The sequence below is a fragment of the Eubalaena glacialis genome, chromosome 16, assembly GCF_028564815.1.
Source record: "Eubalaena glacialis isolate mEubGla1 chromosome 16, mEubGla1.1.hap2.+ XY, whole genome shotgun sequence".
Lineage (NCBI taxonomy): Eukaryota > Metazoa > Chordata > Mammalia > Artiodactyla > Balaenidae > Eubalaena > Eubalaena glacialis.
This window is the reverse complement of record NC_083731.1, coordinates 38512712-38536413: the sequence shown is the minus strand read 5'-3', so window position 1 is coordinate 38536413 and position 23702 is coordinate 38512712. Positions and strand designations below refer to the sequence as shown.

At 36.3% G+C, this 23702-nt stretch overlaps 1 pseudogene; it reads left to right on the top strand.

Moving 5' to 3' along the window:
• The window catches only part of LOC133076352 (uncharacterized), a 109548-nt pseudogene that overhangs the window by 6305 nt on the left and 79541 nt on the right, over positions 1-23702 (top strand).

Sequence of the window (23702 nt, the reverse complement as noted above, 5' to 3'; positions counted from 1 at the left end):
AAGAATATGATTGTTGGATTAGATTCTAAGACTATGTTTAACTATGTGAGAAACTGTCAAATGGTGCTCTGAAGTGGCTGTACAATTTTGCATTCCCACCAACAATGAATGAGTGTTCTTATTGCTCCACATCTTGACCACCATTGGGTGCTGTCTGTGTGGTACAGTTTAGCCAGATATGTAGTACTACCTTGTTTTCATTTGCAATTCCCTAATGACTTATGATGTTGAGCATCTTTTCATTTGCTTATTTGATGGCTGTATATCTTCTTTGGTGAGATGTCTGTACAGATCTTTAGTCTTTTGGGTTTTTTTTTTTTTTGGTCTTTTTTTATTGTTGAGTTTAAAGAATGTTTTGTATATTTGGATATAAGTCCTTTATGAGATGTATGTTTTGCATATATTTTTCTTCCAGGCTATGACTTCTCTTTTCATCATCTTAACAATAACTTTCACAGAGCAAGACTGTTTAATTTTAATGAAGTTCAACTTATATTTTTTTTCATGGATTGTGCCTTTGGTGTAGTATCTAAAAATTTATCACCAAATTTGAGGTCACCTACATTTTTTTCATTTTTACCTTCCAGATATTTTTATAATTTTGTATTTTACCTTTAAATCTATATTCTATTTTGTGTTAATTTTTATGAATGTTGTAAGGTCTAGAGAGTTGTATGTAGATTTATTTTCTTGTATGTAGATGTCTATTTTTTTCTAGAAGCATTAATTGGAAAAAAAAAATCTTTTCTGCATTGAATTATTTGCCTGTACTTTTTTGTCAAAGATGAGTTGACTATGTTTGTCTGTGTCTACTTCTGGGTTCTCTATTCTATTCTATTCATGGTTTTGGCTATTTTTTCCCTAATACCATAATTTCTTATTTGTTGTAAACTTATAGAAATACTTGAAGTCAGGTAGTGTCAGTCTTCTGACTTTGTTTTTCTTCTCTGGGTATTGTTTTAAGCATTCAAATTTGTGGTATTTTCTTACTAATCATTGGAACAGCTATATAAGGTTAGAAATGAGTAAACATTGTTATCTTTACAACACAGTTTGTGTGTGTATGTGTTATTTCAATACAATCTATCCTAAATACACCACTTATTATTATCCAGAAAAGTTTGGTAATTTTGGAATCTTTTGTTCCATGAATGTCTTGTAGAAATCTCTGCTTGAAACTTTCTAGCTTTAAGTGTTATTTATGGAAAGGTTGATTACTGATTTGAATTTTCTAAACTTTATAGGAGTATTCATTCTTATGTATTTATGAGTCAGTAATGCAAATTTTGGTTTTCTAGGTATTTTTCCATTTAATTCAAATATTTGGGCATAAAATTTTGTTTAATGTTCCTAATTGATTTTTTGTGTCTTCACCATCTGTTGTGATATCCCTCTCTTGTTGCTAATATTGTTAATTTGTACATTCACTGTCAGTTTCATGCTCATGAAAAAATTTAATATTACTACATCTTTACAAAGACTTTTTTGAGCAAGATGCTGGCTTAATTAAATTTGGTCTTTCTATATTTTCCAATATTTGATCAATTTTTGTAAATGTTTTATGTATGCATAAAAGGAATGACTATTTTATTATAATTGAGTGCATTTTTCCATATATGTATATTAGGTCAATTTTTAATTTGTGTTGTGCAATTCTGTTATATTCTAATTATTTTTGTCTTCTATAAATTACCAGAAAAGATGAATTAAAATCCCAATATGATTGGGGATTTGTCTCTTACTCCTTACAGTTTTCTCTCTCCTTCTCCTTGTTCACCTCCCTCTCTCTATTTCTTTCTCATTCTCTCTCTCTCTCTATATATATTTATATAATGTATTATATATATAATATATATTTACTTATTATTTACACATGGAATTACTTTGCTAATGCATATTTTGCATTAATTAACCTTAATGTTTGGTATTTTCAAATTCTCTATTTTTGTTTATCTGAATTCATTATTTAGTCATAGAAAATATTTTTGCTTGTTATAAGTTTTATAAGGCATCAGTTGTTTCCTTTCAGCATTATTAAAAGTATCATGCCTCTATCTACTGACTTGTATTGTGATCTTCTGCTTAACTCCATGTCCTTTGACCTCTTTTCCATCTTTTCCATCTATTTATCTTTCTTGTTACTACATCCTGGATAATTTTTTTGAGCTGTTTTCCAGTTCACTAATTTGTTGCTAACCTATGTCAACTGGGCTGTTAAACCTGTCCTGTGAGTGTTTAATTTTGATTATTATTATTTTTTCCAGCTTTAGAATGCTTGAGATTTATTTTTCATTCTTTAACCTTCAAATTACATTGATTATTATTTTTTAAAGCTTTACTCCTTAATTTTCTAAATGTCACTGGACTCAGTCCATATTTTTAACTTGATTTTATTTTTTCAAACACAGTAATATTTTTAATGTTTGTGTCCAATAATTCAAGTCTCCTCATACACTTGTATTAATCTATTAGTGCAATACACTATGTAACTCTTTCTGCTCTCTCTTCCCTCTAATACTTTTCTCTCGTTATGTTTCATTTTCTTCTGTGTTAGGATATTTTTTACTATCTTTCACATGTTTTTTTTTCTTTTGACCACCATCCTTCAACTTCCCCTCTCCCGCCCTCTGTCTCTGGTAACCATAAGTCTGATCTCTTTTTCTATGCGTTCCTTGTTTTTTGTTTGTTTGTTTGTCTCTTTGTTTTTTTAGATTTCACTGAAAAGTGAGATCACACAGTATTTGTCTTTCTCTGTCTGAGTTATTTCACTTAGCATAATACCTTCAAGATCCATCCATGTTGTTGCAAATGGTAGGATTTCCTCATTTTTTTATGGCTGAATAATATTCTATTGTGTGTGCATATATACATACACAAATATATATCACATATTCTTTACACATTCACCCATCAATGAACACTTGAGTTGTTTCCATGTCTTGGCTATTGCAAATAATGCTGCTATGAACAGTAGGGTGCCAATACGTTTTTGAATAATGTTTTTGTTTCTTTTGGATATATTGCCAGAAGTAGAATTGCTGGATCATAAGGTAGTTATATTTTAAATTTTTTGAGGACTGTACATACTGTTTTCCATAGTGGCTGCACCAATTTACAATCCTACCAACAACGGTTTCCTTTTCTCCACATCCATGCCAGCATTAGTTATCTCTTGTCTTTTTAATGATGACCATTCTAACAAGCATGAGATGATACTTCACTGCGGTCTTAATTTACATTTCCCTTATGACTAGTGATGTTGAACATCTTTTCATGTACCATTTGGCCTTTTATATATCTTCTTTGTAGAAATATCTCATTAGCCTTTTTCACTCATTTTAAAACTGGGTTATTTTGTTTTTGTTTTTTTGTTTTGTTTTTAATTTTTTTTGCTATTCAGTTGTATGAGTTCTTTGTATCTTCTAGATATTAACCTCTTGTCAGATATATGACTTGTAAATAATTTTCCCATTCCGTAGGTTGTCTTTTCACTTTGTTGATGGTTACTTTTACTGTGCAGAAGCTTCTTAGTTTGATGTTATATATATTATAATTTTTGAAGTATTATTTATGAGATATCTTTGAAGGTTGGGATAAAGATATTATCTTCAAGAGAGTATTTGGGTATGCTTCTTGTAGACTCAAATCAATACATATTTAGTTTATAATTTATAGCTTGAAGTTTATGGGACCCTGGGGATGAAAGCTTGGGCTGTAAATCAGTGTGCATGCCAAAGGTATTTGCTGCTTCTCAGAAACAGTTTTTCTTCTTCCTGCCCTATTCAGCAACAAAGAATCTAAGTGTCAAAGTATTTACTACTGCTTCAATTGTCTCAAGAGAATGTATCTCTTGAGGTATCCAAACTTAATACCGGGAAGATCTCCTTTAGGCTGCTCAATTTGATTGTATTTGGACTATGATTTCTGAAGTCCTTATTCTACTAGGTCATCAAAATTATAGTAAATTTCTTTAATATTGACAAATGCTGTCAGGAAAGATGTGGTATTTTGTCTTTCCTTCCTCTCTGTAATCTAGCTTTCTCTTAATTTTAACCTTTATGTTCATAAAACTCCTATGTTTTAAGAAGACTTTTAAATTGTTCATCCACATTTTTAGTTGTTTTCAGTAGGAGACAGGACTAAATATTCCAGTACACTGTATTCCTGAAATAAAATAACGTGTACCTTAAATAAAAATCTTGTCACATTTACCTGGAGCAAGAGCTGAAGAGAGGTCAATATGTAAACTAATTCGTGGGCAGTGGCTAATGAACCAGCCAAATGTTAAGTAACCTGTTTGTAGCAAAAATAGATGGCTAATGTCAATGATGTTTTGGAAGGAAGAGAAAAAATAGACCTCTTTAATTACACAGAAATTAAGACTATTCGTTGACTGTGTATGTTTATCAAAAGATTCAAATTACAGAATATGTTCTTAAAAATCTGCTAGAGAAGGTGACCATTCTTAGATTAATGACCTTGTGAGCATAATGAGAATTGTGATAAAAATTTTGACTACAAATGGGCTCAACAATATGGGCTGACAGAGACCTTCAAGATGGTGAGAGAATAAGATGTGGAGATCACCTTCCTCCCCACAAATACATCAGAAATACATCTATATGTGGAACAACTCCTGCAGAACATTTACTGAACCCTGGCAGAAGACCTCAGACTTCCCAAAAGGCAAGAAACTCCCCACGTACCTGGGTAGGGCAAAAGAAAAAAGAAAAAACAGAGACAAAAGAATAGGGATGGGACCTGCACCACTGGGAAGGAGCTGTGAAGGAGGAAAAGTTTCCATATGCTAGGAAGCCCCTTTACTGGCGGAGATGGGGGGTGGCAGGGGGGGAAGCTACAGAGCCATGGAAGAGAGCACAGCAACAAGGGTGCAGATGGCAAAGCGGAGAGATTCCCACACAGAAGATCTGTGCCAACCAGCACTCACCAGCTCAAGAGGCTTGTCTGCTCACCCACCAGCCAGGACGGGTCGGGGCTGGGACCTGAGGCTCTGGCTTCTTCGGAGATCAGATCCCAGGGAGAGGACTGGGGCTGGCTGCATGAACAAAGCCTGAAGGGGGCTAGTGTGCCACAGCTACCTGGGAGGGAATCCAGAAAAACTCTGGACCTGCCTAAGAGGCAAGAGACCATTGTTTCAAGGTGCACGGGGAGAGGGGATACAGAGCACCACCTAAACAAGCTCCAGAGAGAGGTGTGACCCATGGCTATCAGCGCAGACACCAGAGATGGGCATGAAATGCTAAGGCTGCTTCCGCAGCCATCAAGAATCCAGTATACAAGCACAGGTCACTATCCACAGCTCCCCTCCTGGGTGCCTGTACAACCCACCACTGCCAGGTTCTCGTGCTCCAAGGACAACTCTGGGAGAACATACGGTGCACCTCAGGCTGTTGCAATGTCACACAGGCCTCTGCCACCGCAGGTCAACCCACTTTCTGTACCCATCCCTCCCCATGGCCTGAGTGAACCAGAGCCTCCTAATCAGCTGCTACTTTAACCCTGTCCTGTCTGAGCAAAGAACAGATGCTCTCAGGAGACCTGCATGCAGAGGTGAGGCCAAATCCAAAGCTGAAACCCAGGAGCTGGGTGAACAAAGAAGAAAAAGGGAAATGTCTCCCAGCAGCCTCAAGAGCAGAGGATTAAATCTCCACAGTCAACTTGATGTACCCTGCATCTGTGGAATACCTGAAAAGACAACGACTCATCCTAAAATTGAGGCGGTGGAGTTTGGGAGCAAAGATATATCGATATTTTTCCATTTTCTCTTCTTGTGAGTGTGTATGTGGATGCTTCTTTGTGTGATTTCATCTGTATGACTTTGCTTTTACCATTTGTTCTAAGATTCTGTCTGTCCTTTTTTTTTTTCCTTGATTTTTTTATTTTATTATTTTTTTTAGTATAGTTTTAGCACTTGTTAACATTGGCGGATTTGTTTTTTGGTTTGATTCCTCTCTTCTTTCTCTCTTTCTTTTTTTTTTCTTTTTTTATTACTTTTTAATTTTTTAATTTTTAATAATATTTTTAAATTTTTTATTTGAATAACTTTATTTTATTTTATTTTTTTCCTCTTTCTTTCTTTTTTTCTCCCTTTTCTTCTGAGTCATATGGCTGACAGGGTCTTGGTGTTCTGGCCGGGTGTCAGGCCTGTGTCTCTGAGGTGGGAGAGCCGAGTTCAGGACATTGGTCCACCAGAGACGTCCCGGCTCCACGTAATATCAAATGGCAAAAGCTCTCCCAGCGATCTCCATCTCAATGCTAAGACCCAGCTCCACTCAACGACCAGCAAGATACACTGCCAGACACCCTATGCCACACAACTAGCAAAACAGGAATGCAATCCCACCCATTAACAGAGAGGCTGCCTAAAATCATAATAAGGTCAGACACCCCCAAACACACCACTGGACATGGTACTGCCCACCAGAAAGACAAGATCCAGCCTCATCCACCAGAATACAGGCATCAGTGCCCTCCACCAGGAAGCCTACACAACCCACTGAACCAACCTTAGCCACTAAGGGCAGACACCAAAAACAATGGGAACTATGAACCTGCAGCCTGCAAAAAGGAGACCCAAACACAGTAAATTAAGCAAAATGAGAAAACAGAGAAACACACAGCAGATGAAGGAGCAAGGTAAAAACCCACCAGACAAACAAATGAAGAGGAAATAGGGAGTCTACCTGAAAAAGACTTCAGAGTAATGATAGTAAAGATGATCCAAAATCTTGGAAATAGAATGGAGAAAATACAAAAAAGGTTTAACAAGGACCTAGAAGAACTAAAGAGCAAACAAACAATGATGAACAACACAATAAATGAAATTAAAAATTCTCTAGAAGGAATCAATAGCAGAATAACTGAGGCAGAAGAATGGATAAGTGACCTGAAAGATAAAATAGTGGAAACAATTACTGCACAGCAGAATAAAGAAAAAAGAATGAAAAGAACTGAGGACAGTCTCAGAGACCTCTGGGAAAACATTGAATGCACCAACATTCGAATTAGAGGGGTCCCAGTAAAAGAAGAGAAAAAGAAAGGGACTGAGAAAATATATGAAGAGATTATAGCTGAAAACTTCCCTAATATGGGAAATGCAATAGTTAGTCAAGTCCAGGAAGTGCGGACAGTCCCATACAGGTTAAATACTAGGAGAAACACGCCAAGACACATGTTAATCAAACTATCAAGAATTAAACACACACACAAAAATTAAAAGCAGCAAGGGAAAAACAACAAATAACATACAAGGGAATCCCTATAAGGTTAACAGATGATCTTTCAGCAGAAACTCTGCAAGTCAGAAGGGAGTGGCAGGACATTATTTAAAGTGATGAAAGGGAAAAACCAACAACCAAGATTACTCTACCCAGCAAGGATCTCATTCAGATTTGATGGAAAAAATGAAACCTTTACAGACAAGCAAAAGCTAATAGAATTCAGCACCACCAAACTAGCTTTACAGCAAATACTAAACGAACTTCTCTAGGCAGGAAACAAAAGAGAAGGAAAAGACCTACAATAAGAAACCCAAAACAATTAAGAAAATGGTAATAGGAACACACATATCGATAATTACCCTAAATGCAAATGGATTAAATGCTTCAACCAAAAGACATAGACTGGCTGAATGGATACAAAAACAATACCTGTATATATGCTGTCTTCAAGAGACCCACTTCAGATCTAGGGACACATACAGACTGAAAGTGAAGGGATGTAAAAAGATCTTCAGTGAAAATGGAAATCAAAAGAAAGCTGGAGTACCAATTCTCATATAAGACAAAATAGACTTTAAAATATAGACTACTATAAGAGGCAAAGAAGGGCACTACATAATGACCAAAGGATCAATCTAAGAAGAAGATAGAACAGTTGTAAATATTTATGCATCCAACATAGGAGAACCTCAAAATATAAGACAAATGCTAACAGCCATAAAAGGGGAAATTGACAGTAACACAATCATAGTAGGGTACTTTAACACCCACTTTCACCAATGGACAGATCATCCAAAGGAAAATAAATAAGGAAACACAAGCTTTAAATGATACATTAAACAAGATGGACTTAATTGATAAGTAAAGGACATTCCATCCAAAAACAACAGAATACACTTTCTTCTCAAGTGCTCATGGAACATTCTCCGGAATAGATCATATCTTGGTTCACAAACCAAGCCTTGGTAAATTTAAGAAAAGTGAAATCGTATCAAGTATCTTTTCCAAACACAATGCTATGAGACTAGATATCAATTACTGGAAAAATCTGTAAAAAATACAAACACATGGGGCTAAACAATACACTATTTAATAACCAAGAGATCACTGAAGAAATCAAAGAGGAAGTCAAAAAATACCTAGAAACAAATGACAATGAAAACATGATGACCCAAAACCTATGGGATGCAGCAAAAGCAGTTCTAAGAGGGAAGTTTATAGCAATACAACCCTACCTCAAGAAACAAGAAAAATCTCAAATAAATAACCTAACCTTACAACTAAAGCAATTAGAAAAAGAAGAACAAAATAACACCAAAGTAACCAGAAGAAAAGAAATCATAAAGATCAAATCTGAAATAAATGAAAAATAAATGAAGGAAACAATAACAAAGATCAATAAAACTAAAAGCTGGTTCTTTAAGAAGATAAACAAAATTGATAAACCATTTGCCAGACTCATCAAGAAAAAAAAGGAGAAGACTCAAATCAATAGAATTAGAAATGGAAAAGAAGTAACAATGGACACTGCAGAAATACAAAGGATCATGAGAGATTACTACAAGCAACTATATGCCAATAAAATGGAAAGCCTGGAAGTAATGGACAAATTCTTAGAAAAGCACAACCTTCTGAGACTGAACAAGGAAGAAATAGAAAATATAAACAAACCAATCACAAACACTGAAATTGAGACTGTGATTAAAAATCTTCCAAGAAACAAAATCCCAGGACCATAGGGCTTGACAGTTGAATTCTATAAAACATTTAGAGAAGAGCTAACACCTATCCTTCTCAAACTCTTCCTAAATATAGCAGAGAGAGGAACACACCAAAACTCATTCTACGAGACCACCATCACCTTGATATGAAAATCAGACAAAGATGTCACAAAGAAAGAAAACTACAGGCCAATATCACTGGTGACCGTATGCTAACACATATATATGGAATCTTAAAAAAAAAAAAAAAAAAAAAAAAGGTTCTGAAGAACCTAGGAGCACAACAGGAATAAAGATACAGACATAGGGAATGCACTTGAGGACACAGGGAGGGAGAAGGGTAAGCTGGGACGGAGTGAGAGAGTGGCATGAACTTATATATATTACCAAATATAAAATAGATAGTTAGTGAGAAGCAGCCGCATAGCACAGGGAGATCAGCTCAGTGCTTTGTGACCACCTAGAGGAGTGGGTAAGGGAGGGTGGGAGGGAGATGCAAGATGGCGTAGATATGGGGATATATGTATATGTATAGCTGATTCACTTTGTTATAAAGCAGAAACTAACACACCATTTTAAAGCAATTATACTCCAATAAAGATGTTAAAAAACAACAACAACAACAAAAACAATATGGGCTATTTTTACTATAAGTATCCTTGCCTCTGCTTAAACAAGTATTGCACAATTTTCTAGAAGCAATGCCTAACATGAACTCCCAATATATTAGAATGGTCAGTGATTTGTCTTTCATGTAGTAAGTAATTATTTTGTATTTTTATTTGCTTTTTCTTAACCTTATTTTTTTATCACTATTATAATCTGGACATTCACTGGAAATCTTTATGATATATAGGATTGCTTCCAAAAAGTAATTCATATCACAGTAGAAAGCTAGTACCCATGAAATATACATTTCCTAACATTTACCTTATCAGTGGAAGCAATTTGATTTTACTTTAAAATGGTAGTATGGCTTTGAAAATCAAAATGCTCCGATGCTTTCCAGCAGAATGTGGAATATGCTATAGATTTGTAACTTATGTATGATCATGTTCCTTCCATGTCAAGAGTACATGTTACTAGGGACTAAGGTATGAGGGTAGAAGAAGGGTCTATTATTATTATTCCTAGATATATTCCCTAAATATTAACTTTCTTATCAGGATACAATGGGCTGTGTTTGTTCTATTAGATGTTCTAATATTAAAACAAGGAATACTTTCACCAGAGATTGCTTTTAAGACAGCAACTTATCCATTCTCAAGTCTTCAGGGCAGAGGGTTACCCCGTCTTTCCTAAAAAGAAATGCTGTGATGACTGTAGTGATTTGTTCAAATTTACACATGGAAGTAGGAATGCTACCATATACTGAACACTGAGTATTGGTGAACTCTGAAGAGGCCCATGGGTCACCTTGTGTCCTAATGTGGCTGGGGATGACTTTAATGATTTGATGGTGTCAGAGTTGATGCTGGAAGATCTACTTCTAAAAAGCCTTTTTCAAATTTATGCACCTGGTGCCTTGATGCGGGTGAGTAGAAGGCTTGGCTCAGCTGGGTCTGATGTTCACAGATATAAACACAGACTCTCTAGCATGACAGTTTCTGCATAGTTGGGCTGAACTCAGCTCAGTTTTACATCAAACAAGATGGAAACTATGGGGCATTTTATAACTTGGCCTTAAAAGTTACATAGCATCATCTCTACAGTACTCTGTTTGTCAAAGTAGCCATAAAATCACCCTGAATTGAGACAAAGGGAAACAAATTCCAACCTTTCAGTGGTAAATATGTTACAGAATTTTAGACATAGAATTAGACACAGAAATGCATAGATATTTAAAAAAATAATCTAAACTCACTCTCTGATCACAAATTAATTACATACCTTTTACATATAAAATAAACTCCCTTCCAGGATCCCCAAAAGTCCAATCCTTTTATGATATCAGTTCAGGCTCATGGTTGAAGATCTCAATCACATCAGAATGCATATGAGTATCTTTGGATTTTGTTCTTCAGGTACAATTTCTATCAATCTGTAAACCAATGAACTAAAGAGACCAATTTTCTGCCACCTAATAATCAACATCAAATGGAAGAAAAATAATTACATAACCAATAACCACCTCTACTCACAATGGAAAAAAGGAAGGTGTACAGAAAGCACTGGTCCTAGCAAATCTGCAATCAAGCCAAGCAGACATGTCTCGTTTCTTGATTAGGCTCCAATCCTGCTTCCTGGGACTTTTGGTTATATCTTCTGGACATTAAGTTCTACCTTCTCAGTCACCTTTCCTTTCCCATTATAAATAGGCAATGTCTGTAGCTGAGTAAATAGCTCAACCTCCTTCCTGCCCATAGAATTTTTTGGAGTCCACTAAGATATTTTCAGGCTGTATTTTGTGCATAGAGTCCAGGTTGCTACAGTATTTTTAAACTGTGTTTCTTATGAAACTTTTCATAATTTAGTCCATTAAACAAAAAACTATGTTCACAAATTTCCTTGAAATTAACCCTTCTTTACCAAAGCTTCCTCTGAGCTTGCTATAAGACTACAATTATAAAATTCTTAGAAATCCTGTTGTTTCAGAGAGAGGGACAGTGAGGCACACCTTTGAGAACCTTTGTTTTCCTTATCTGAAAGATTCTATGAGACATTAGCTTAAGATTTTTTTTGTTTGTTGGTTTGTTTTTGAGGTTTTTTTCACTTTTTCCTTTTTATCTTTTTTATTTTTTTGAATTTTATTTTATTTATTTTTTATACAGCAGGCTCTTATTAGTTATCTATTTTATACATATTAGTGTATATGTGTCAATACCAATATCCCAATTCATGTGACCACCACCCTCTCCCTACCTGCTTTCCCGCGTTGGTGCCCATACGTTTGTTCACTACATCTGTGTCTCTATTTCTGCCTTGCAAACCGGTTCATCTGTACCATTTTTTCTAGGTTCCACATATATGCATTAATATACGATATTTGTTTTTCTCTTTCTGACTTACTTCACTCTGTATGACAGTCTCTAGATCCATGCATGTCTCTACAAATGACCCAATTTCATTCCTTTTTATGGCTGACTAATATTCCATTGTATATATGTACCACATCTTCTTTATCCATTCCTCTGTCGATGGGCATTTAGGTTGCTTCCATGACCTGGCTATTGTAAATACTGCTGAAATGAACATTGGAGTGTATGTGTCTTTTTGAATTATGGTTTTCTTTGGGTGGATGCCCAGTAGTGGGATTGCTGGGGATATAGTAATTCCATTTTTAGTTTTTTAAGGAACCTCCATACTGTTCTCCAAAGTGGCTGTATCAATTTACATTCCCACCAACAGTGCAAGAGGGTACACTTTTTTCCACACCCTCTCCAGCATTTGTTGTTTGTAGATTTTTTGATGATGGCCATTCTGACCAGTGTGAGGTGATACTTCATTGTAGTTTCGATTTGCATTTCTCTAATAATTAGTGATGTTGAGCAGCTTTTCATGTGCTTCTTGGCCAACTGTATGTCTTCTCTGGAGAAATGTCTATTTAGGTTTTCTCCCCATTTTTTGATTGTTTTGTTTGTTTTTTAATATCGAGCTGCATGAACTGTTTATATATTTTGGAGATTAATCCTTTGTCCATTGATTCATTTGCAAAGATTTTCTCCCATTCTGAGGGCTGTCTTTTCATCTTGTTTATAGTTTCCTTTGCTGTGCCAAAGATTTTAAGTTTCATTAGGTCCCATTTGTTTATTTTTGTTTTTATTTTCATTACTCTAGGAGGTGGGTCAAAGAAGATCTTGCTGTGATTTATGTCAAAGAGTGTTCTCCTATGTTTTCTTCTAAGAGTTTTACAGTGTACGGTCTTACATTTAGGACATTAATCCATTTGGAGTTTATTTTTTGCATGGTGTTAAGGAGTGTTCTAATTTCATTCTTTTACATGTAGCTGTCCAGTTTTCCCAGTACCACTTATTGAAGAGGCTGTCTTTTCGCCATTGTATGTCCTGCCTCTTTTGTCATAGATTAGTTGACCATAGGTGCGTGGGTTTATCTCTGGGCTTTTTAGCGACTTCCATGGATCTATATTTCTGCTTTTGTGCCAGTACCATACTGTCTTGATTACTGTAGCTCAGTAGTATAGTCTGAAGTCAGGGAGCCTGATTCCTCCAGCTCCGTTTTTCTTTCTCAAAATTGTTTTGGCTATTCAGGGTCTTTTGTGTTTCCATACAAATTGTGAAATTTTTTGTTCTCGTTCTGTGAAAAATTCCATTGGTAGTTTGATGGGGATTGCATTAAATCTGCAGATTGCTTTGGATAGTATAGTCATTTTCCCAAAGTTGATTCTCCCAATCCAAGAACATGGTATATCTCTCCATCTGTTTGTGTCATCTTTGATTTCTTTCATCAGTGTCTTATAGTTTTCTGAGTACAGGTCTTTTACCTCCTTAGGTAGGGTTATTCCTAGGTATTTTATTCTTTCTGTTGCAATGGTGAATCGGATTGTTTCATTAATTTCCCCTTCTAATCTTTCATTGTTAGTGTATAGGAGTGCTAGAGATTTCTGTGCATTAATTTTGTATGCTGCAACTTTACCAAATTCATTGATTAGCTCTACTAGTTTTCTGGTGGCATCTTTAGGATTATCTATGTGTAGTATCATGTCACCTGAAAACAATGGCAGTTACTTCTTTTACAAGTTGTATTACTTTTATTTCTTTTATTTCTCTGATTGATGTGGCTAGGACTTCCAAAACTATGTTGAATAATAGTGGTGAGAGTGGACCTCCTTGTCTGTTCCTGATCTTAGAGGAAATGCTTTTGGTTTTTCACCATTGAGTATGATGTTTGATGTGGGTTTGTTGTATATGGCCTTTATTATGTTGAGGTAGGTTCCCTTTATGCCAACTTTCTGGGGAGTGTTTATCATAAATGGGTGTCGAATTTTGTCAAAAGCTTTTTCTGCATCTATGGAGATGATCATATGGTTTTTATTGTTCAATTTGTTAATATGGTGTATCACATTGATCGATATGCATATATTGAAGAACCCTTGCATTCTTGGGATAAATCCCACTTGATCATGGTGTATGATCCTTTTAATGTGTTGCTAGATTCTGTTTGCTAGTATTCTGTTGAGGATTTTTGCGTCTATATTCATCAGTGATGTTGGTCTGTAATTTTCTTTTTTTGTAGGATCTTTGTCTGGTTTTGTTATCAAGGTGATGGTGGCCTTGTAGAATATGTTTGGGAGTGTTCCTTCCTCTGCAATTTTTTGGAAGAGTTTGAGAAGGATGGGTGTTAGTTCTTCTCTAAATGTTTGATGGAATTCACCTGTGAAGCCATCTGGTCCTGACTTTTGTTTGTTGGAAGACTTTAAATCACAGTTTCAATTCCATTACTTGTGATTAGTCTGTTCTTATTTTCTATTTCTTCCTGGTTCAGTCTTGGAAGGTTATACCTTTCTAAGAATTTGTCCATTTCTTCCAGGTTGTCCATTTTATTGGAATAAAGTTGCTTGTAGTAATCTCCTATGATGCTTTGTATTTCTGCAGTGTCCATTGTAACTTCTCCTTTTTCATTTCTAATTTTATTGATTTGAGTCCTCTCCCTCTTTTTCTTGATGAATCTGGCTATTAGTTTATCAATCTTTTTTATCTTTTCAAAGAAGCAGCTTTTAGTTTTATTGATTTTTTCTATTGGTTTCTTTGTTTCTATTTCATTTTTTCTGCTCTGATCTTTATGATTTCTTTCCTTCTATTGACTTTGGGTTATGTTTTTTCATCTTTCTCTAGTTCCTTTAGGTGTAAGGTTAGATTGTTTATTTGAGATTTTTCTTGTTTCTTGAGGTAGGCTTGTATGGCTCTAAACTTCCCCCTAAGAACAGCCTTTGTGACATCCCATAGGTTTTGGATCATCCTGTATGCATTGTCATTTGTCACTAGGTATTTTTTGATTTCCTCTTTGATTTGTTCAGTGATCTCTTGGTTATTTAGTAATGTATTGTTTAGCCCCCATTGTCTGTGTTTTTTTACGTTTTTTTTCTCCTGTAATTTATTTCTAATCTCATAGTGTTGTGGTCAGAAAAGATGCCGATATGATTTCAATTTTCTTAAATTTACCAAGGCTTGATTTGTGACCCAAGATGTGATCTATCCTGGAGAATGTTCTGTGTGCACTGGGGAAGATAGTGTAATCTGCTGTTTTCAGACGGAATGTCCTGTAAATATCAATTAAATCTATCTGGTCTATTTTGTCATTTAAAGCTTGTGTTTCCTTATTAATTTTCATTTTGGATGATCTGTCTATTGGTGTAAGTGATGTGTTAATGTCTTCCACTACTATTGTGTTTGTGTCGATTTCCTCTTTTATAGCTGTTAGCATTTGCCTTATGTATTGAGTTGCTCCTATGTTGTGTGCATATATATTTATAATCGTTATATCTTCTACTTGGATTGATCCCTTGATCATTATGTAGTGTCCTTCCTTGTCTCTTGTAACATTCTTTATTTTAAAGTCTATTTTATCTGATATGAGTATTGCTACTCCAGCTTTCTTTTGATTTCCATTTGCATGGAATATCTTTTTCCATCCCCTCACTTTCAGTCTGTATGTGTCCCTAGGTCTGAAGTGGGTCTCTTGTAGACAGCATATATACGGGTCTTGTTTTTGTATCCATTCAGCCAGTCTGTGTCTTTTGGTTGGAGTAATTAATCCATTCACATTTAAGGTAATTATCAATATGTATGTTCCTATTACCATTTTCTTAATTGTTTTGGGTTTGTTTTTCTAGGTTCTTTACTTCTCTTGTGTTTCCCACTTAGAGACGTTCCTTTAGCATTTGTTGTAGAGCTGATTTGGTGGTGCTGAATTCTCTTAGCTTTTGCTTATCTGTAAAGCTTTTGATTTCTCTGTCAAATCTGAATGAGATCCTTGCCAGGTAGAGTAATCTTGGTTGTAGTTTCTTCTCTTTCATCACTTTAAATATATCATGCCACTCCCTTCTGGCTTGTAGAGTTCCTGCTGAGAAATCAACTGTTAACCTTTTGGGAGTTCCCTTATATGTTATTTGTCATTTTTCCTTTGTAGCTTTTAATAATATTTCTTTGTCTTTAATTTTTGTCAATTTGATTACAGTGTGTCTCCGCGTGTTTCTCCTTGAGTTTATCCTGCCTTGGACTCTCTGCACTCCCTGGACTTGGGTAGCTATTTCCTTTACCATGTTAGGGATGTTTTTGACTATAATCTCTTCAAATATTTTCTCTGGTCTTTTCTCTCTCTCTTCTCCTTCTGGGACCCCTATAATGCAAATTTGGTGCATTTAATGTTGTCCCAGAGGTTTCTTAGGCTGCCTTCATTTCTTTTCATTCTTTTTTTTTATTCTTTTCCACAGTATTGAATTCCACCATTCTGTCTTCCAGGTCACTTACCTGTTCTTCTGCCTCAGTTATTCTGTTATTTGTTCCTTCTAGTGTTTTTTTGTTTTTGTTTTTTGTTTTTCATTTCAGTTGTTGTATTGTTCATCTCTGTTTGTTTGTTCTTTAATTCTTCTGGGTCTTTGTAAAGAGTTCTTGCATCTTCTTGATCTTTGCCTCCATTATTTTTCCGAGGTCCTGGATTATCTTCACTATCATTTTTCTGAATTCTTTTTCTGGAAGTTTTCCTATCCCCACTTCATTTAGTTGTTTCTTCTGGGGTTTTATCTTGCTCTTTCAACTGGTACATAGTCCTCTGTCTTTTCATTTTTTCTGTCTTTCTGTGAATGTGGTTTTCATTCCACAGGCTGCAGGATTTTAGTTCATCTTGCTTCTGCTCTCTGCCCTCTGCCCTCTGGTGGATGAGTCTATCTAAGAGGCTTGTTCAACTTTCCTGATGGATGAGACTGGTGCTGGGTAGGGCTGGGTGTTGCTTTGGTGGCAAAGCTCAGTAAAACTTTAATCTGCTTGTCTGCTGATGGGTGGGGCTGCATTCCTTCCCTTTTGGTTGTTTGCCTTGAGGCCACCCAGCACTGGAGACTACAGGATCTTTGGTGGGGCTAATGATGGATGCCGGGAGAGCTCACACCAAGGAGTACTTCCCAGAACTTCTGCTGCCAGTGTCCTTGTCCCTTTCCTCCAGGTCCCCTTTCCTCCAGGTTCTAAATGACATTTTTCTCTTTTTTTTTCAATTCTTATTAATAACTTTTTGTAGGCCTATCAGGTTTCTCTAACAGTGTCTTCAAAACTCTGCCACATCCTATCTGAATAGCCAAAGCAATCGTGAAAAAGAAGAACAAAGCTGGAGGCATAATGTTTCCTGATTTCAAACTATATTATAAAGCTATAGTAATCAAAAAAGTATGATATTGTGTAAAAAAAGACACACAGATCAATGAAACAGAATTGAAATAAGAAATAAACCCATGCATATATGTCAAATTAATTTACAACAAAGGAGCCAAGAAAATACAATGAGGAAAGGACAATCTCTTTAATAAAATGTGTTGGGAAAACTGGACAGCCACATACAAAAGACTGAAACTGGACCATACACACCAAAATTAACTCAAAATGGATTAAATACTTGACTGTAAAATCTTAAACCATAAAACTCCTAAAAGAAAATATAGGCAATAACCTCCTTAACCTTGGTCTTGGTGATGATTTTTGGATTTGCAAAAACAGTAAAAGCAAAAAAAGCAAAAGTACACAAGTGGGACTTCATCAAACTAAAAAGCTTCTTCACAGCAAGATAAACATCAACATCTAATACCTATATTAGATAATCGTAATCTATCACTTGTAAGAAGCAAGGAGCTGAATGACTGTGTGTGCCCTGAGGGAAACCCCTATCTCCTATAGCTGCAATACTGAGATTACTGAAAATCAAATACAGAATCTTATCCTGTAACTGGGTGAATTATAATGCAAATTGAGCTCCAAGCTTGGCAGCATGTTTACTTTTAAAGGGAGGGCATTGATTGGGAAAAAATGGTATATTTTAAATTATGATGATGGCATATGGGAAGACCCTTGATGAAACTGGAGACATTAGGTCCCTAAATTCTGCTGGAAGAGGTCTCCAGACTTCCAGTGATATTTGCCTTACTACCCCCATCTGCATTGCCTAAGGAAACTCTCATGGCCTTCCCTGAGGCAGTAGCCATGCAAGACAATGCTAATTCTCCTGAGTACCCACCCTCAGCACTCTTCTTTTTTTCTAGACCTTTAAGTAGACTCAAGTGCCAACAGGCCCATAAAGGTGAGGTACAAAGTGTATTACACTACAAAAGAATTATTTGCATTTTTAATTTATACAGAGAAATACAATTAACATGCATAGGAATGGATACTAAGGATGTGGGGTAATAGTGGAAGGAGGATATAGTTGGATCACATTGACTTTATGGATGTGGGTTCACTGAGCAGAGATTCTGCATTTAATGTGGCAGCTCCAGGAGTCAAAAAGGGTTGTAACAGTTTTTTTTTGTTTGGTTGCCTGAAGCATGGACCAAAATGTGACCCACCATGAGCAAACTGGAAATGCCCAAGCTGCTTTGGTTTAATGTGGATGAAGGGATTCAAAGGCTTAAGGAGATTGGAATTTTGAGGGAATTTTTAATATAAGACCTACTCACCCACATTGGGGGGTCCAAAAAGCATGGCTTCCACTAAGACTGTGAGAAATAAGTTTTCAATGGGCTCCCCAGTATCCTTGAAGGGCTCAGGGATTGCTCCTCTATATAGGGCAGACCTTAGTAGCAACTGCAGCCACTGAACTGGGAAACTTAAGTGCAATGAGAGTAGTTGTATCCCCAGGTATCAGGGACCAAGTGGCAGCATTAAACCACTAAAGGAAAGTTGGGTTTGATTACCTTAATAGACAGGGGAGTCAAAGTAGCAATCAGAAAAGTCTGACCCCTGCAAATCTATGGCACTGGTTAATCGATCACGGTGTTCTTAGAAGTGAAATAGGTATGAAGCCTACTAAATTCTTATTTGATCTGTATAAGTAAGAAAGTTCTAGATCACACACTCACCAATGCCATGACAGTTTAAAACTATAACTATAAAAGGCTAAAAAGTGGGCAGTGGCCCAATTCTTGGAAATCCCCAGTCCTTCCCTGAAATAGTTGGAATAATCCACCACTCATTAGCCTCCGAAATTACCCAACCCATAAAAACTAACCACAGCATATTTTGGGGCCTCTCGCCTTCTGAGATAGCCCACACTCTGTCTGTGGAGTGTGTTTCTGTCTAAATAAATCCACTTCTTACTTATCAAAAAAAAAAAAAAAGTGCTAGATCAAGTGAACAAAATTCTAGCTTGAATCATGAAAACAGCGAGTCACGATCCTCCAGTCAATTCTTAGATTTGTCTTTTACAAAACCAGAATCCCTTGAGTGAAGAAGAGAATAGATCTCCTTGAGGAAGGACTCTGGTTCATGCCCCAAAATTTATACTGTGAATCTTTTTCCCAGCCTTTTCCAAAGGGAACTACAATCTTTTACCAGGGTAACTATGCATTGGGGGAAAAGAAATAATCAGACCTTTTGGAGACTAGTAGACACTGGTTCTGAACTGACGCTAAATCCAGAAAACCAAAAACATCACTGTGGTTCACCACTCAGAATAGGGGCTTAAAGAGGTTAGATGATCAATGGAGTTTTAACTCAGGTTCATTTCACAGTAGGCCCAGTGTGGCTTCCAAACTCATCCTGTGGTTATTTCCTCAATTCCCAACTGAATTATTGGAAAAGGTACATTCTGCAGCTAGCAGAAGGTTCACATCACTTACCTGACCTATAGAGGGAGAGCTATGATGGTGAGAATGGCCAAGTGAAAGCCACTAGATTGGCCCTACTTATGAAGGTAATAAATTGAAAGCAATACCACATTCCTAGAGGTATGGTAGAGATTAGAATCACCAACAAGGTCTTGAAGGGTATAGCGGTGGCAATTCCCACCACATTCCCATTCAGATTTTCCCTAGTTGGCCTGTGCAGAAGACAGATGTATCTCCAAGAATGACAGTGACTCTCATAAGCTTAACCAGGGTGGTGACTCCAATTGCAGCTGCTGTACCAGATATGGTTTCATTGTTGGAGCAAATGAACACATTCCCTAGTACCTGGTATTTAGCTATTGATCTGGGAAATAACTTTTTTTTCTCCTTTCCTGTCAATAAAACCAACCATAAGCAGTTTGTTTTCAGCTGAAAAGGACAATAATACAATTTCACTGTCCTTTGTCAGAGGTATCAACACTCCAGCCCTATGTCATAAATTAGTTTGCAGGAATCTTGATCACCTTTTCATTTTACAAGATATTACACTGATACATTACATTGATTGAGACTAGTGAGCAAGACGTAACAACTTATTTGTTAAGTAAACATTGGTAGTAGTACTTATTGGTAAGATATTTGTGTGCCAGAGAGTGGGGAATAATTCTGACAAAATTCAAGGACCTCTATGTCAGTGAAATTTTTAGGGGTCTATTGATACAGGGCATGCTAAGATATTCCTTCTAAGGTGAAGGACAATTTATTACATTTAGCCCCTTCTATAACCAAAAAAAAGGCACAGTGCCTAGGAAGCCTCTTTGAATTTTGGAGGCAACATATTTCTCATTTGGGTGTGTTACTTCTCCCTATTTACTGAGTGATATGAAAATCTGCTGATTTTGAGTGGTGCCCAGAACAAGAGAAAGCTCTGCAACAGGCCCAGACTGCCAAACAAGCTGCTTTGTAACTTGGGCCATATGATCTAGGAGATCCAATGGTGCTTGAAGTGTTGGTGGCAGATAAGAGGAGTATTTGAAGACTTTGGCAGGCCCCTCTAGGTGATTTGTAGAGCAGGTCTTTAGAATTTTAGATCAAAACCCTGCCATCCTCTTCAAATAACTCCTTTTGAGAACAACTCTTGACTGGTTATTGGGCCTTAGTGGAATCTGAATGCTTAATCGTAGGCCAAAAATTGTGTGTGCATGGCAACACTCCATCATCAAATGTAGACGGTATATACATGATGGGGAAAGAACAGACCCTGAAGGCATAAGTAAATTACATGAAGAAGTGACCCAAGTACCCATGATCCCCACTCCAGCCCACCACATTCCCTCTTCCAGTCTGCACACGTGGCTACATGAGGGATTTCCTATGATCAGTTGACAGAGGAAGAGAAGATTCAGATCTAGTTTACAGATGGTTCTGCACAATATAGAGACACTGCCTGAAAGTGGACAACTAAATCCTTACAGTCCCTTTCTGGGACATCTCTGTAGGACACTGGTGGAGTGAACTCCTATTAGAGGCATAAGTTCAAGCAGTGCACCTCTTTGTTCATTTTCCTTGGAAGGACAAATGGCTAAACATGCAAGTGCATACTGATTTATGGGCTATGACCAATGGTTTGGTTGGATGGTCAGAGACTTTGAAACAACATGATTGGATAACTGGTAACAAAGATTTTTGGAAAGAGGTATGTGGATTGACTTTTCTGAATGGGTAAAAACTGTGAAGATATTTGTGTTTTCTGTGAATGCTAACCAAATGATGACCTTAGCAGAGGAGGATTTTACTAATCAAGTGGATAGGATGACCCATTCCATGGATACCAGTCAGCCTCTTTCTCCAGCCAACCCTGTCATCATCCAATGTGCTCATGAACAAAGTGTTTGTGGTGGCAAGGATGGAGGTAATGCATTGGCTCAGCAAAATGTTCTTCCATTCACCAAGGCCAACCTGGCTATGGCCACTGCTGAGTGCCCAATCTGCCAAAAGCAGAGACCAACACTAAGTCCCTGATATGGCATCATTCCCTGGGATGATCAGCCAGCTACCTAGTGGCAAACTGATTACTTTGGACCACTTCCATCAGGGAAGGAGCCTCCTTTTGTTCTTAATGGAATAGACACTTACTCTGGATATGGACTTACCTTACTTACACACGTGTTGCTGCCAAAACTAATACCCATGTATTTATAGAATGCCTTATGCACTGTCAAGTAATTTCCCACAGCATTACTTCTGATCAAGGAACTCACTTCACAGCAAAAAACCCTGCAGCAGTGGGCTCATGCTCATGAAATTCACTTTTCTTGCCATGTGCACCATTTTCAAGCAGCTGGTCTGATATAATGATGGAATGACCTTGTGAAGATTTAGTTACAGCATCAACTAGGTGGCAACACATTACAGGGTTGATGCAAGGTTCTCTATAAGGTTGTATATGCTTTGAATCAGCATTTAATATATAGTGCTATTTATTTCATAGCCAGAATCCATAGGTTTAGGAATCAAGGGATGGAAATGGGAGTTGCACCATATACTATTATTACTTTTGCTTCAAGTTTCCATGACGTTATTCTCTGCTGGTGTGTTTGTGTGTGTGTGTGTGTGTGTGTGTGTGTGTGTGTGTGTGCATAAAAGAGCCTCCATATCCCTGGAATGAATGAACTCAAATGCACAAATTGTATCCCTGATTTTCTGTCTTGTACACAAATGTAAAGCACTTACATTTATATTGTTTCTTATGTGATTTTTCAAAACAGTTTTATTTTCTTAGATAAGGAAATTAAAGTTTAAAAAATTAATTTACCTGTTTATTCATGATAAATTTATTAAATTTATCTATTTATTAAAAATAAATTCAAAATGAATTAAATACTTAAATGTAAGACTTGAAATCATAAAACTTTAGAAGAAAACATAGGCAATATACACTTTGACATTGGTATTCATAATATTTTTTGGATACGTCTTCTTGGTCAAGAGAAACAAAAGCAAAAATAAATAAATGGGACTACATCAAACTAAGAAGCTTTTGCACAGTGAAAAAAATTATCAGCAAAACAAAATGGCTGCCTACTGGATGAGAAAATATATTTGCAAACAATATATCTGATAAGGGGTTATATCCAAAATATACAAGTATCTCATACAACTCAACATCTAAACAAAAACAAAAACAAACGACTCAATTAAAAATTAGGCAGAGAATCAGAATAGACACTTTTCCAAAGAAGACCTACATATGGCGAACAGGCACATGAAAAGATGCTCAACATCACTAATCATCAGAGAAATGCAAATCAAACCACAATGAGATATCACCTAACACCTTTCAGAATGTCTATTATCAAAAAGACAACAAATATCAAGTGTTAGCAAGGATATGGAGAAAAGGGAACCCTCACACACTGTTGGTGGGATTGTAAATTGGTACACCCACTATGGAAAACAATATGGAGATTCCTCAAAAAATTAAAAATAGAACTACCATATGATCCAGCAATACCACTCCTGGGTATTTATCCAAAAAAAATAACCAAAAACACTAATTTGAAAAGATATCTTCCCCCTCATGTTAATTGCAGCATTATTTACAATAACCAAGATATGGAAGCAACCTAAGTGCCCATCAATAGATGAATGGATGCATATATATATATAGATATATCTCATTTCTTCCATATAATATATAAAATGAGATATAACTCAGCTACAAAAAAGAAGGAAATCTTGCCATTTATGACAACAGGGATGGACCTAGAGGGTATTATGCTAAGTGAAATAATTCAGATAGGGAAAGGCAAATACTGAATGATTTCATTTATATGTGGAGTCTCAAAAAGCAAAACAAATGAACAAACATAAAAAATTATAAACAGAATTATAGATACAAATAAACAGGTGCTTACCAGAGAGGAGGAAGGTAGGGGAAGGAAAGAAATAGGAGAGGGAGATTAAGTGGTACAAACT